Source organism: Microtus pennsylvanicus, chromosome 8 (assembly GCF_037038515.1).
Source record: "Microtus pennsylvanicus isolate mMicPen1 chromosome 8, mMicPen1.hap1, whole genome shotgun sequence".
Classification (NCBI taxonomy): domain Eukaryota; kingdom Metazoa; phylum Chordata; class Mammalia; order Rodentia; family Cricetidae; genus Microtus; species Microtus pennsylvanicus.
Window position 1 is genome coordinate 47,056,322 of NC_134586.1, and position 13,678 is coordinate 47,069,999.

A 13,678-nucleotide genomic window follows, 5' to 3' on the forward strand; every position below is an offset into this window, starting at 1 on the left:
GTGTACCCAGCATGCACTGCAGTAAGAGTTTCCTGTGTCTTTATATTAGAACTGGTTGTTCTATGTAGAATACCCCAGTGGAGGCCACGCTTCTCCTTTTTCTCTCAACAGCTGGTCTTTGACCCCTTTGAGTCTTTGACACTTCCTTAAATGATACTCACAGACTACTCACCAGCTCCTCTGGCCTCCAGAGATGATCACAGAATGATGGATCACATCCTTCTGGCCTTGGAATGCCTGTTCTCTCTTTCCCAATAGCACACAACAACAGGCCAGTCTTTTTCTTCTTATCTACTTACTGTTGTCTTATTTGTCGAATTTTCTGGAAGTTCTTCCTCAGTCATTTCATGACTCATGCACTTTCTCGGTTTTAAAGACTGAGGAGAATGCCTTTGAGGCCTGGGGTCAGAGAGTGTCTAGCTGGGGAACGCTTTCCCAGCTGAGTCACCTGTCCGCTCAGATACTAAAGGCCGAAGCATGCCCGATGACTCGGCCGTGGTCAGTGTCTCTCCAGTTTGAAATTTAATTTCTGCTCCTCTTAAGTAGTGGGAACTCAGATTCTACCAGGGACTATTCCAAACCACTCCTAGGATCATGTGCTAGGACTGATATAGCTTAGAATTTTCCTAAGTGTTGTCTCCTATTTGAGGCATGAAAAAAAAAACAAGATGAGACCTAATATGTGACATGGTTTGTTAAAAAGATGGAACCTAATACTGTCATTATACTGAAGGGAAATCCAGGCTTTGAGAAGCTATGTGACAAGTAGCAAATCTCAGATAGTTCTCAATAAAGCTGAGATCTAGGGAATCTTCCTACTAATTTGTCATGTAATATATATACTCACTCCCGGGACACTATTTTCCATCTACTGAATCTATCTGGGTAACTATCTATGATAGATTTCCTTCCTTGATAGGATCTGAGTGCTGGGAATGGTGGCCACCTCCCACCAGCTCTTCCCTCCTTCTGAAACCCCCATCCAGTATATCCTTGTAGCATGCTACAATTCTGAAAGACGCATCTTCGTGTGTTTGCATGCTTGTGTTGGTGAGACCTGTACATTACTCTCTGCAATGGTGTCTCTGCCTTCTGCTGTTATTCTCCCTCCCTAGAACCACATATGCTACAATAAAGCTTGGTAACTGAGTTAGATGTAGTGGTATAACAGCTCAGCAGGCTTACATTTATTATTCACTTATTGTTTGTGTGTGCATGTGTGCATTTTCACTTGAATACACACATGTGTGGGGGGCAGAAGTCAACATCAGATGTCCTCCTCAATCTTATTTGTTGAGCTTAAGGTCTCTTGATGCATTTGGAGCCTCCCAGTTCAGGCAGACTGGTTGGCTAGCGAGTCCTAGGGATCCTCTCTCCGTCCACCCCCTCACCCCTGCCCCACACTGGGATTACAGGCACATGCTGTAATTATTGTTTATTATTGTTATTATTATTAGGTTTTATTAGTAGTTTTTATTTTACACATTTGAATGTTTTGCCTGTACCATGTGTGTGCTTGGTATATTCAATACCCAGTAGAGGGTATTAAATCCATGTGTATGCCAAGAATCAAAGCTGGGTCATCTGGAAAAGCAGCCGGTGCTCTTGATTACAGAATCGGCTCTCCAGACACCTATCCTTAGGTGACCCCGCACCCTGCCTGCTCCAGTGTGGGTTCTAAGACTCGAACTTAGGTCCTCATGCTTGCTTGCAATACTTTATCAACAGAACTATTTTCTCAGCTTTCCATTTTTGACTTAACATGCACATAAATTACTTTAGGGGTTGAGAGTATTTGTTTAAACAAGTAATTTTTGCCTCTATTTTTGTACCTTCAAGTAAGTTGTAATTAGCCCCAATACCTTGTGGTAAGATACCTTTTGTTTCTTTTTGGAATACTGGGGCACAAAGAACTCTCTAGAAGAGAGATTTGGTCTAAGCACAATGGGATTTGGTGGTGGACTCTCCAGAATATTCTTCTGGTGATTTTGTAACCAGTGCTTTTAAATATTTAAGGGACCATTGGTTTTCTCAAAGATATCTCATTTTTTATGTCTTTTCCTGATTCATATTTTCTCCCTTTCCAACGATGAAAGGAATTGCCTTTTTATATTCAAAGCCAACTCAAGGTGGTCAACGCATTACTGTATTTCACCTTCACGCAAGCCAATAACTGTTTTCCAACTTTAAAGCAGGCAGAAAGCATCACTCAAAACAGGTCTCAAAAAAACAGTTCCAAACCCGAGCCTTGGTTGGTGTCTCTCTGCTTTGTGATTCTCTATTTTCCTTGTCATATCAGCTGTTAGTTATGTGGGTCACATGACTTCCTCCCAGAAAGCGTGGCTGTTAGGAATTGACATGGCTACCTCAGGTGCTGAGGCTGCTTTCCTTCCCATGATCCTGCTGGGGAAACGGAAACAGCCTGCTCCTCTCTACCTTGTGCTGGACTCAGTATTTTAATTTCTATTTTTTCAGTGGCATCATATTTATCAATACAATCAGCACGATTCTTGTTCTTGCGGAGTATAGAGTCTTGCTTGTCCCCAACCTAGCTCAGGTCTTTGAATAAAAATCTAGGTTCGCCTCCCCCATGCGAAGATGAAATAATGTAATTTGTTTACCACCTTGAGTTGTTTACTGCAGACTGGAAAATATGTTTTGAATTTCAGAGTGTGAAAAACAAGTGTGCTCACTATCAAAAAAAGCTCTCCCTTCAAATAAACATGTTTGGAGAACAAGACACAAAACAAAATACTTTATCATAAGAAGCCTGGCCAATCAAATATGTTTACCACAGAAACCTTATAAAGGACCCAGATGGCAGCCAGCTTTCTGTTCACTTGCTTGTCATTTCTAGCTCCCTTGGGCCTTAGAGACAAAGACACCACCTTCTCTGCCAGCAGGCAGCCAACCTTAGGCAACCCAGCTGGCCTAGCTGATCCCAGCTTGCTGTAGGAATGGGGCAAGGGATTTGCACCTTGTGTTCTTGAGTTGGACCATGAGTGGAGGGTTCTTGTGAAATCGAACTTGGGATCTTGGAGTTTTTTCAGTAGCCGCTCTCAGAGTTTGGCTACAAGTAGGCTTGTGGGGACTCTTCCCCCAGATGAGCATCACGTGGGAGGCCCTCTGTGCCCTGCACTCTTGTGTAAGGAGTGTATAAACTATGACTCATCTTCACCTGTCTCACACCCATCTCATGAGGGAACCGAAAAGCTCAGATGGGAAATTGAGAAAGGACCAGGCTTCTTCAGTACTGTTGTACACATGGACTTTCAGGGTTTCGGGTACCACAAAGGATCTCAGCCAATGCTACTCAAGATATTAGTGGTGTGTTTCAGTGTCAGGGAACTAGCTAGCTGCAAAGGAGTGACCCAGCTCAAAGAAGCTCAGTGGGAGGCTGCTAACCTGGGGAAGGTTTCAGGATTTGAGGATTGTTGGGGTAGAACGAGCCTGTGGGCTAGTCAGACTCACAGTTTGACCATGGCCTCAGATGTGGAGCGAGTGGGTGAGATTTTCATGAACGGATGGAACATCTGTCACTGCTGTGACAAACACCCAAGAAATAGGATAGAGCAGAGAAGATTTGTTTTAGCTCATGGATTCAGTCCATGGTCAGCTGACTCTGTTGTGAGCCTCAGATGAGGGTAAACATCATAACCAGGAGAATATTGCCAAACAAAACCCACACCTTCTGGCAGACAGGAAGCAGAGGCAGAGGAGAAGACCCATCCTTCCATGACCCCTGTCCCCTGTGACCTGCTTCCCCTAAACTGGCCACACCTCCTACTTTTTAATACCATTTTAACATATGCCTGCTGAGGGATTAATATGGTGATTAAGTCAGAACTCTCAGAATCCAATTACTTCTCCCAAACCCATAAAACATGGAAGCAATCCCCCAATCCATGGTACCTGTAGGGGACCCTTCTTTAAAGGTGATTATTCCAGTTTTCACGTATGAAGGAACCTCAGGGTTCTACCCAATGGACAGCATAGCGAGGATGAAGCTCAGTTCTGTAGCCCACAGCCCTGGGCACTGTGCTGTACTAGCTTGAAAATATCCTTGAAGCTTCCAGGATAAACAAGTTTGTAGTCAAGTTTGTAGTCACCCACTCAAGAACACACATGTCTTCACCGTATTCCTTGTCAGACCTGTTTGAGCCTTGGCCTGACTGTCAGGAGGATCATCTTCTGGTGACCACACTGAAAGACAGAATATAGCCAGAAACTGCGAAGCTAGTAAGAAGATCCCTAGGAGAGGTGTATGGTAGGGTGCCCTTCACATCGGGATGTCAATGCCGTGTGGCTGAACTGGGAGCAATGGTCCCTTACATGAGCTCACGGGAGCAAGGGTTTGGAAGGCTCCAGGCATCACGGTGCAGGAGAGTGGTGACATCTTCTTGTGGGTAGGTGCCAGCAAAAGGCCTGTGAGAAGGACATTACATTGGCTCCAGAGTTGGAATCAAAGGCTCCAGCTCTTTCTCCTCTATTTGTCTGGTGGGGAGCACATGGCTTCAGAGAAAGAGAGGGATATGTATCAGGATAAAGGCAAGACTCCGCTTCACTGGGATGTTGGTTTGGGCTGGGTTGGGGGTGTGAATGTTGAGAAGTGAAGAGGGATTTGGGAGGGTGTCATGTTGCTCTGCCTCTTTCTCGAAGAGGGACTAGGTTACCTGATTGAACCTAGAGCTTCTTAGCGGGGCTCAGCTCAGAAGAACCCCCACCAGCCGTCATATTTCACAGGGAATGATGTCCTGCGTATTCTGTTTTGTGTGTGCATGGAAAAGAGAGACATAAACAAACCGGAAAGGTTCTCGTTAAGCCTGGATGATCTAGAAATGTAATTACGGAGACATCATATTCTTCCTGTGGTATAATTAATCTAATGGGTTCACTTAAAACCTTGTTTTTGAACATACATACCAGAATGTTTTCTGATGAGTTGGAAGAATTCTTCATAGAGTTTACAGGAATAGTGATTAATTCTTAGGGACTTAATTGCCACAGTATTGTCGCCGCGACCCGTCTGAGTAAATCAGAGGACAGTGTTCACTAGGGTACTAACACACCTCAGGGACCTCCCCTTACTGCTCATTGAGAGCACACCTGAGTTATTGTTGCTGCCCTAAAAAGAACAGCATTGTTTGTTCTTCCCTGAGCCTTCTTAGTTGAGGCAGATTGGCGTTTTATTTATGAGCTGACAGCACGCCATTTGTCGCATTTTTTCTCCTTCCCCTCAGCAGAGGTGCTTTTTGAACCGGGTTCACTGTTGTCAGAAAGTTATTCACAGGGTGGTGATGGAGCCTGCTCCGCCCACCTCTGTTCCCTTTCTATTTTGGTGCCATTTGCAACAAAGGAAATGAAGTTAGTAAATTAGTGCAGGCTGGGAAGCTCTGGAGCTTACTTCTCGGGTTGTGTAACCCGTTAGACATTGTGGGCCCACCCCTCCTGGAGCACCTGGGCCTGGACTGAAGGACACTGTCCGAACCTTAGTTGATGTCCTTGGTCAAGGGGCTTGAGGTCATCTCAGCAATCTGATTTACATGTTAAAAAAACCTCTCACTGTTTGGTTGGATTCTTAGTTAAGCATTTGGATGTTCATGTATATACGTGTGTATATATGTTTCTGTTATGTGTACACAAAATGGTAGATTTTGCCTTCTTAAACGAAAAGATACTTGATGGATGGCATACAGATTGAGACTTTGAGTCAAGGGTCCCTGAAGGACATGGATGGCTTGTATTTCTTGTAAAGTCAAACGGAACAAGGGCACGGTGGGGTCCCAGCCTGTAAAGGGGGAGACAGTAATTGGAATGGATGCCAGTCAAAAAGGGACTGGGTCAGTCTGCAGAGCCCAGTGGGGGACCAGCTGGGGTGGGGGAAATATGTGACCTATCTTCTTTTTTTCTCCAGAAGTGACACCTGTCATTGGTTAAACCCTACTAGAATCCAGAGGGAACTTTCTGGACCAAGACCAGGTTGGGAAGTGTTGGGCAGAGAACTGGGAGAAGTAGAAAACCATTCCTGTCTCTTGTTTGGGGACATCTTTGTATATTGTGCTTTCCCTTCTGAGCTGCTCAGAAGAGGTCCACATGGAAACACATCCCCTAATCTTCAGCAGGGCTAAGTGAGAGGGCGGCTAGCTTCATAGCAGAGATTCTCACCAGGAGCACCAACATCACTTGAGAACTTTCTAGAATGTCCAGTCTCTATGTTATATGAACCCCCTGACTAAGAAACTAGAGCTGTGTTTTAGAAGTCCCCATGTAGACCCTCTCGCTTGATCACAATGGAAAGCCACCCCTGGGGGCTTATAGGCAGAGCCTCGCAGGAATGTGAGCTTGGGAATGCCACATGCATGAATTCACTGCTTGCAGTCCTGCTGGCCCGCAGTCCTCCCTTTTAGGATAGACAGTCTTCAGTAGAAACGGAATCCTGATTACATGCAGACCTTGGGGGAGGGGGCGGGCAGTCACTCAGTGCAGTCCGCGCCTTTAATTTCCCACTTCTCCTGTCAGCCAGAGCCGGGCAGGGCGGTTCCCCAGCAACCCAGGGTTTGGGAGGTTGTTTTTGAAAAATAGATGCAAAGCCTGCCTGTGCTGTTGTTGTTTTCCCGGTGCCTGGCAGTGTTTGGTAAACAACTTGATTGCTGGGTCCTGGCCTCCAGGGAACCACAGCTGCTCTTCCCAGCTCCCTGCAGACTTTTGTACCAAGCAGTGATTGCTTCAGGGGAAAATAAACAGGGGAGAACAAAACAAGAAAACATCACTGTTGTCTTGTTGCTGCCTCTACCTGTTTTTCCCAGAGCTGTTTTGCCACCAAGGGCCCTGGGCTTTGGTTCTTTTGCTTTAGAAAAACAAAACAAAACACAAAACCAAAAAAAAAAAAATCAAAACAAAGCAGACTCGGGTGGGCCTCCCTTCTGTGTGGCTAGACAGTGGTATTTGGAAGTAGCCACAGAACTTGCAAAGCCTTGGAAAGGAGTTACTGACCACTGCCAGGACGCATGCATTTTTAAATATGTAAATGGAAAAGGGAGAAAGCCTCATTCTCTCTAATGACCCCCAGGGTGGTAATCTGGCTTTTCAAATCTCTAGGAAAACAGATTGAATATGGCACAATTAATGTTTGAGCACTTCTAGGCTTTTTCTAAAATATTTTAATGGGCTTTTAATTTATTGCAGCTCTTGATTAGCAGGTTGGAGCAGCGTTACAGCTGACCTCCTGGGCTCAGGCCTCTTTGGGGCTGTAGGGGAGTGGAGGAGAACACTGCCCCTGTGGTGCCTGCAGTCCAATCTGCCCAGGGCTGAGCCCCTAGTGGCTTGGCCTAGAGAGCTCTGGGAGAAATGCAGCGGGCTGCAGTTACCTGGGGTATCTGTTGTCTGATCTCTGCAACTGATGGACAAGTTTTGTATGGAGGGCAGGGATCTGCTTCTAAAGCTAGTGCCTCGGTTGGAATGTGCCACCCTGGTCTTGGTGATTGACATAACTACAGTATGAAGAAAGAACAAATGAGCTCGGGTAAGCGGCCTAGGACGGTGGGGTGTGTGAGTGTGTGTGTGTGTGTGTGTGTGTGTTCACATGTATTAAAAAATTTTGAGACCTGCCCTTTACTCTGTTAATACATTTGCTTGTTTCCTCTCAAGTCCCCATTATTTTGGCTCACCACTACATATTGAAATCAAAGAATTGTCCTTCGGAACAATTTTCTTTCAGCTTACCATTAATCCTTCAGACTGTCCTTATAAAGAAGTGATAAACTTCTTTTTGTCTGGAAGGCTCTCCTTTCACCTTCTGTTTTGAAAGATAGTTTTTCTGGGTATACACTTCTAGGTAGACAGCTTTTGCCTCTGGGCAGTGTTCTGGATAATTTATTTGGATATCTGTCTTTCTTCAGTGCCTGTATTTTTCATTTCTGGAGCCCAGAGCAGTTAAGCATTTTAGTTATTTACAGAGCTGAGTGGAGCCAGTTTCTGTGTCTGGTGGATGCTCAACCAAACACCCCCAAACCAAACAGAATTGACCCATAAACCACAATGGGACTTGGTCCTTTATTTTTGGGTGTTCCCGGTTACTCTTCTGCATTTTAAGTGAAGCAAGACAGAGTCGCTGAGCAGAGTCCTGGGCTGTGGCTTGACCCACCGGTGGCTTGACTGAAAAGCTGCCCTTCCTTCACTTAGGAAAAGAAAACCCCTCCGGACAGAGTCTTCTGCTAGGTCCTCACTCTAGGTGCATCGCAGGCTCTTTTCTCACAGCCTAGCCCCAGGCTGTTCAGTAGCAATTTGTGTGCTTTGCTGCCTGGCTTCTAATTCCTTCTAAAACTTGCTGAAGATGGTTCCTCTCAAAAGGAATCAGCTGACCAGAAACTTTCTGTGGTTAGCCCCGCCCCCTCCTGTGTTCCCTGGCAATATTCTCACTCTTCTGGGCTTCTGAATTGTTCTAGAATTAGAGACAAAAGAGTAACTTTAACAGTTTTTTGCTTCTTCTTCTTCGTTGTCCTCCTCCCTCTCCTTATTTAAACATAAACTACTAAGTGTATTAGGTGCTATCTTGGAACAATTCTGGAATTCTCCTGGGAGGAAATCTGGCTTAGTGCACTTGTTTGCGGCAGCAGATGCTCTAGAAAGCCCATCGAGTGTGGCTGGGTGTCTGGTGATTGTGGGTGTTTCAGCTCTTCCTCTACTTAAAGGGAAGAAAGGTGAAGTGTCTCCCATGAGGTCTCATAACCAAAACCCAGCTGAGCCAGCCTGCTTCAGAAGGCCGTGTAATTAGGGTCCGAAACTTTGCATTTGTGCAGTGACTTGGGAAAGTACGCATTTCTTGGAGTAAGTTTTACAGAGCCCAGTCAATAGAATTCTAGCCCAGTCAGTGGAATTCTCTGTGTCTCAGTATCTATAGTAGATACGTGATAATACAACCTATTCTATTCTATTCTATTCTATTCTATTCTATTCTATTCTATTCTATTCTATTCTATTCTATTCTATTCTATTCTACTCTACTCTACTCTACTCTACTCTACTCTACTCTACTCTACTCTTTTCCATCCTATCCCATGTGTCTGGGTATTTTGCCAACTTTTATGTCTGTACCCCTTGCATGTGTCTACAGAGGCCAGAAGAGGGTGTCTGATTCCCTAGAATGGTGGTTTTAGATAATTTTGTGAGTTACCACACGGGTGCTGGGAATCAACCTGAGGTCTCTGAAGGAGCAGCCAGTACTCTTAACTGCTAAGCTATCTTTCTGGCCCTATAATAGACTTCTTAAGAAATGGAATAATGATTGTAAAATCCTTCAGACGGTATCATATATCTAGCTGTCCATCGATGGCGGTTCTATTTGAGGAGATGCCTATTTACTGGTTGTAATTTTTGAGTCATTTGTTGACTAAACATCTGTATGGAGAGCCTTTCATGTGGCAGTGATTTACTGGGAGTTTTAAAGTGACAGGCAAAGCCTTTATCTCATGGAGCTGATGGTCTACGGAGGACCACAGCTGAATAAACGAGGCAAGGGTTTGGAAACGGTGCCAGCGGCTCTTGAGAAAGCAAGTAGGCTGATATGATTGAGGATAAGTAGGAGGTTGGCTTAAGTAGGTGGGCAGGACAGGCTTTTGAAGAGGCGGATGCCCCTAATACTCAGAAAGAACCCTCTGGGTAAGGACTAGATTGGTAAGAGTCCCAGGGGCTGGACTAACAAGGACACCAGACCTGTGGCTCACTTTGGCAGGAAGAGGCCTACTGGGTCTGCTTTGGTTGTAGTGAGGACCTGAATTGGTAGCTTGAGGTCATATCAGGAAATTAGAGATAACAGATTACGTAGGGCTCTTTAGACTTGTGTTTAGATTTTACTCAGAGAATGAGGGACCCTAGCATATAGCCGTTTGTTCTGTGAGATAGAGCCCATAGCTGTGGAGAAGCTCTCTAAGTCTGGACCCAAGGATATTTGTGGCAACTGGAGCATAGGACTTGCTATTTGCTTTCATATGCTTTACTGTATCTTCTGGTAATGTGGTGGAAATGTAGTTTCAGGTCTACCTCAGACATACTAAAGCAATCTTGGGTTGCATGGTCCCCTGTCTGCATTTTGAACAGATTTCAACGATGCTTTCATAGTTTGAAAAGGTCTGATCTGGAATACCCTAGTTTCTCTGGAGTTGGTGCTGTGTCCTGGGAAGGAAGGGAAGCCTTCTGTGGACACCCAGGTGATGCCGTGTGCCACTGGACTGCCGTCTCAACAGCTCTAGGTCCCTGTAACAGAGTGAACGTCTTTCTAAACACTGCAGCCCTCTGCCCACAGCCCAGCTTAGGGATTGGTGACAGTGGGGCATCAGAGTGATTTGTGTCATAAACCGCTTAATCATAGTGTTGAAGGAGACACTAATAGTTCATGTTCCTTAAAGATAGTCGTGCTTTGTGATAGAGAGGCCAGGAACACTAGGAGGTAGGTGAGCACTGGCTACCTATATTTGCAGGTACAGGACTAGAATCCCAAGATGTTAAGAGGCTCTTTATGGCCACACAGTTGAACAGTGCTGTTCGCAGGTCAGATTTGAGACTCCTCAATTTTGAGCCCCTGTCAGGGCAATGTGTCTTCTCCCTCGGTGGAAATATGTACATGAATGTGTTACTTACAGAACTCAAGATCCCCTGAATAGTAAAATGTAATTATTTTGCATTAAAAAATTGTGACTTTTTTAATGGTTTATTCTTCGTGATTATTGTTATTGCAAATGATTTTAATTCATTACTTCTTTTATCATTTTTAAGTGGTTTTTGTTTCATCCTCTGGCAAAGAGCATCATCTAAGAAGAAAAGGTGTTTTTATTTATGTATATAAGGTTCAAGTTAACATGGTTCCATATTATGTGAGCCATTTCTGATAGGACCTGCTGCTTTTGAAATGCTGAACTATGTTAAAAGATGATAGAAAAGTCTAAGTAAGTAATGGCCTATGTTGTTCAAAACCAGCTTCCAGTTGCAGCGTGTGAGCACCACACTGTTGGCACGGTGTTTTCCCCATGTCTGTGTTGCTGTTTTCAAGTTTGAGGAAGTAGTGGTTTCAGAAGTTATATCTTACTTATGTGGAAAAAACATTTTTGTGTTGCAGTGTCCCGGGAGCTTCTGCTGACAGTCCCAGTTTCCAAGGGAACCCTTTCGGCCATGGTGAGGGCTGCGCTCCCTTCTCTGAATTGCCTTCAGCCATGAACGGTTGGGTGTGATGCCTGCTAGCCGGAAGGGTGAGTGAAAGTTTGTGTTGGAAAAGGCACAAGACCCCCCCCCCCCAAAAGCAACAACAACAACAAAGAGTCAGTGAAGGCGGTGGGCCACCAGGGTGTTCATCTCATTGTTAAACCTTTCAGGATAATTATTACACAGGAATCTGAGGAAGAACGTGAGGGAAGTTTTCTCACGTCACTGTTTGTTCTAGTAAGACTCTGAAGCAATTGCTTTTTGAGCCCTGTCATAACTTATCAGTAACACAGGCCAGCCTGCAGTACAGCTCTGATGGCTTCATCTTGAGTTCCAGTTTGCCCACGGATAGGTTCCCTGTCATCAGCTTTCATATAATGGGCTCCTGGAAAAGCCAAAGGGTTGCAATTTTGGTTTCTCAAACATTTTCTTAAAAGTTTCTGGGGACTTTTCCCCTGTCACCTGCCTCCTTAGGTCATTCAGGGGCATGTTAGAAGAACATGATATTTTCCTGTTATCTATACTTTCCATATTTGATACCATCTACCATGTTCCTGAGAAACCAATGGCTTCCCGTGTAGCAATGAATCTCTGTGCCTTGCCCTTATACGTAGTCACTTATTGAAGCAGAGGCTGTGGGAAAAAATGTCTGACAGTCTACTGTAGCGTTGTCCTAGAATAGAGCCGATTTACGGGACCCATTTAGTGTCAGGTATTTATTGAATGACACTAGGTGCTAAGAGCCTAAACACGTCTCACTAAGGGAATTGTATTCAAAACACATCTAATTGGGAGAAACGGAATAAAGCTGAAAGAACACATATTCAGAGTTAACTAATAATTAACTGACAAGCACATAATCTCTTTCTTTTGATTCCTTGTGTTCCCCACAAATCGTGCTGATGGATTAGATGGTGTCTGTACTAACCAGGCTCTGGAAGTTGTCTGCTCAACCCTTTTCCACTTACAAATGGCATTGCCAAAGCCTACACTGTCTGAGTGGGGTGTTGATGTCCTGGGCTTAGTTTAGGAATGAAATAGGAATTGGTCCCCAACTGATCACTCTTCTGATCATGAGTGTATCTTGAAAACACTATTATATACGTTCATGTGTTTGGGCCAGATATTTGAAGATTTTATGGCTAGAGAGCATGTTGACAAATCTCTCTGATTTCATAGAACCTTAGGAGAACAACTAGCCCCGCTGTTAAATCTCATCCTCTCCCTCAAGAGCCTGTTGGCTTTCCTGGTTCTTAGCAGACTAATCATACTTTTCATTTCACCCTACTGCAGCTGGAGAGGGAGAGAATATCCTGCTGCTTTGTGTACAGCAGTTTTTCCTTCATTGACAAGAAGTAGGCAAGCAATCAACAACACACAAACGACAAGGATGTCTGTAGTATAAAGAAATGGCCAATGGAGTCATGGGGTGTTAGAGCTGTGTGAAATCTTAGATACTTTTTCAGGGTCCTGAGCCAGGCCTGGGGGGGTCCCTCGCAGAGGGCTTCTAGTGTGATAGTCCTTAGATAGGCTTTAGGGAATGCTTTGTAAATGGGTGAACAGATGGCATCTACAAAGCAGACATTAGGGACACATACAGGTGGGGTTGAGACTAAAGCTTTTATCTGTCTGGAGTACAAATGAGAATTCATAGAAGTGGTTAGGATTCTGAAGGTCTTGAAATGTCACCAAGCCCAGCCTCTCTTATCTGTCACCCCTGACTTCAATACTGAGAGTCTGACTCAGTCTCGTTGCCATGAAATTGTTGTATGAAATTGAACAAAACCACATGAATAGGTTTAATGAATAGTCGCTCTATTTTACCTGTCAATTTCAGTTGTTAAGACTATCGGAAAAGTCAGTCTGAAGAACTGTAATGAAAATTACTCTTTTGGAAAAAAAATTGACTGTTAGGCCATATTAAATAGCAGTGTTAGTTTTTATAAATAAGGAAATGCTTTCTGTTTCTCAGACTGTAATAATCTTCCCATGGTTGTGTTTTTAGTAGGAAGTAGAGGTCCTGTGAGCTAGAACAGTCATTCTGATATTTCATCCACCCCCCAGTTGGCTTTGAGCCATACCAAAGGATGGATTCTCGGTGATACAGTGACTTGGCCTGCCCAGGTGCTGCACACCTGAAGGCTAGTTGAGTCCTTTCAATGTCATAACCTTGTGCCTTTTACACCTTACAGCTTATCGAGTAAACAAATGATTGCTAATCATTTGGATTCTTTAGTCTCAAAATCAACTCTTGTTCTGAGTGAAGCATTTCCTGGAACGTGTCCTCACGGTGAAGCAGGTCAGATCCACAGGGTGGGTGGTTCGGCTGTCACATCACCTGCCTTGGGTGCAGGGAAATGAAACTGAGATGAAAGGTTCGCACTAGTAGATCACTAGAGCAAACGTTTTAGACCAGAAGGTGGGTGAGGTACTGCATCTATGTGAGCAGTAAACATGTCTGTGGAACAAAGTAAGGGCTGTCTGT

The 13,678-nt window shown here is 44.4% G+C and overlaps 1 protein-coding gene across 7 annotated transcripts in view; it reads left to right on the forward strand.

Annotated features, from left to right (window-relative positions):
• Window positions 1–13,678, forward strand: part of Foxp1 (forkhead box P1) — a 609,381-nt gene that overhangs the window by 77,937 nt on the left and 517,766 nt on the right. For 6 of the 7 annotated variants that reach the window (XM_075983344.1, XM_075983343.1, XM_075983358.1 and 3 more), the window contains one exon: window positions 11,111–11,240. The gene's annotated coding sequence lies outside the window, so the exon portion shown is untranslated. Of the gene's footprint in view, window positions 1–11,110; window positions 11,241–13,476; window positions 13,493–13,678 lie in introns of those variants that run through there. The other variant, XM_075983345.1, reaches the window with a different exon arrangement.